Source organism: Nelumbo lutea, chromosome 2, assembly GCF_056320005.1.
Source record: "Nelumbo lutea isolate HS-2025 chromosome 2, American lotus-T2T, whole genome shotgun sequence".
NCBI lineage: Eukaryota > Viridiplantae > Streptophyta > Magnoliopsida > Proteales > Nelumbonaceae > Nelumbo > Nelumbo lutea.
In genome coordinates, this window is record NC_142685.1 from 112,188,343 (window position 1) to 112,190,876 (window position 2,534).

General features: G+C 36.3%; 1 non-coding gene across 1 annotated transcript; it reads left to right on the forward strand.

Moving 5' to 3' along the window:
* The first annotated feature begins 1,817 nt into the window (after nucleotides 1-1,817).
* On the forward strand, nucleotides 1,818-1,890 carry TRNAK-UUU (transfer RNA lysine (anticodon UUU)). Its single transcript has one exon. It is a non-coding gene; the product is annotated as a tRNA-Lys (tRNA).
* Nucleotides 1,891-2,534: the final 644 nt, after the last annotated feature.

Sequence of the window (2,534 nt, forward strand, 5' to 3'; positions counted from 1 at the left end):
TGTAGACCGACATAATGTAATTTTTATATTACCATCCATTTTCATGTCGATGAGACTCGACATCAACATATCTCGGGTGACATTAGCGACATTTGGCGACATTTGAAGCCATGCTTAGGACCAGGTTAGCTCATAGCTCTTCAGGATCAGATAAGTTCTTATCTCATCAGGACCAGGTTAGCTCATAGCTTGTTAGGATTAGGTCAGTTTGTAGCTCGTTAGGACCATGTCAGCTCGTAGCTCATTAAGATCAGGTCACCTCGTAGCTCGTTAATTGACAACTTTGCCCCTAGCATGCTGCCACTTGACAGTTTCTAACTAGTGCTCGGTTTTTGGCTATATAAGTAATCATTGTTACACACTCCACATATTGCAATTTTGGTATACTAGAATACTATTTACTTTGACCAACCATCAAAGCAAAATTTTCTTTTGTTTTCTATAAGCAATAGTTACTCTTGTTTACTATACAAACCTTGGTCTATACACTATTTTGCACGAAAACTTGATGAATTTTAGTGTAAAATTCAAAAGCAAAAGTAAACAAGAATTTGCATATTTTACATTTGCACTCCCATGCATTTATACTAGTTCAAAATTTTCACTGCAACCAAATACAGCCTTAGGCTCCGTTTAGAAAGAGTGCAAATACTACAACAATTTATATATATATATATATATATATATATATATATATATATATATATATATATGAGAAACACCACTATATGTATTCTTTTAGCAACAAATATTAAATTGCATTTGATTAAAAAGCGCCAATTTATTTGCAGTTTAATATTAACACTCAAGATTTCTATCAAAAAATTTGTGTGGGTACAGATTTTTAATTTCCATGCTCTACTCCTTGGTTGTTGGTAGAAGAGTTGTTCATCTAAACCCTAGAAGAATTTTGAGAAGGCATGCTTATCTCTTTCTCAATGGTAAAGGAGAAGGCATAAGTTTTAATCTCTTGCGCTCAGTAGATCTCAAGAGAAAGACTAATCAAGGTTTTTGAACTGTCATTGACTTGGATGGTCGGACTGTTAGGTTCGGGGACTGTTTGGCTCAGAAACCATTCAGGCAATCGGTTTTGTTTTACCCAAAACTGGGTTTTTGGTCAAAAACCGTTAAAAAGTCAACAACCCTTTGACCCGGGTGATCAAACCATCGATCCATTCAATGGTTTTGACTATTTTTATTTTTAATTATTTTTTTAAGTTATTTATCAGTACGGGCCATTTGTTTGAACTGGGCAGTCGAACCATCAACCCGAAAACTGGTGGTTAGAACAATTCTATTTCCTGATCAATTTTTAGAACATTGAAACTAATAAAAAATACAAATATGTAGAATGCAAAATCTTATATTTTGTATTATTTTGCATGTACCTACACTCTATATATTTATTTATACTCTTTCCGAACTGAGCCTTAACACAGCCCCATCTGTAGGGATTGCAAAAACGAACGTAGACTACCGAATCCTAGAATCACGTGATAAAGATTGGCATCGGAATATGTAAGAAAAGTGTATGGGATTAACAAATATTACTCCATATAACATGCAAATAAAAAAGTTTTTCCTTGTAACCACAGTGTGTAACAGGGCAAAGATAAACGAGCTTGGTCCATAGTTTTCATTGAAGAAGCCATTCATGAAATCCAATTGTTCTTAAACTTAACACAACCTGCCCCGGTTGCATCTCTAATCTTTCTAAGTGATTCAACTAATGAATCGATATTTGCTCTGTTGGTCAAAATAAAATAATTAATCTCATATTACACCCCTATCTTATATTCAATTAAATTAAATGTCATGCCGTCTTAGCTCAGCTGGTAGAGCGCGTGGCTTTTAACCACGTGGTCGTGGGTTCGATTCCCACAGACGGCGTTTTGAAATTCTAGGAACTGATATGGCAGTTCTATTTGTTTTCAAAAAACAAAACGGACTGTGGAACACCCCTTGAGCAAGCCGATTTACTACAAGTTATACCGTCTGTTTTATTTAACAGTGTTTGGAAGCAATTTGGCATTTCATGCATTGGTAGGGTCCCGATTTTCGAGGCATGCCCGATTTTTTAATAATCAACTGAACCAAATAATGAGACATGGGCGTTTGTTGAAACGTCTATATTGATCCAACGTGGCACGGTTTTTTTTTTAAAAACGGCCACGGTTTCAAACATCCCCTAAAACATTATCTCCATTTTTAAGTTCTTCCTATGCACTGTAACTTGTATCAAACGTAGTGTGAAAACCAATTTTCAGTTCTCCACTCCCAATTCCCAAGATTCCAGGTTGTTCAGAGCATGGTTTTCAAAACTGGACCGGACCGGATGATCGGACTGGAAAAACCGGGAACCAATTAAGTGACCAGATCTGTTTTTCCCCAAAACTGGATATTTGCAAAAAAAAAAAAAAACGTTGATTTGGTCAGCAAACCGTTGAATCGGGCGTTTGAACCGTTCAACAGTTTTGATCATTTTTTTAGAACGGGCCAATTGTTCGACCCGAGAACCGGACCCCTGGCCGGGT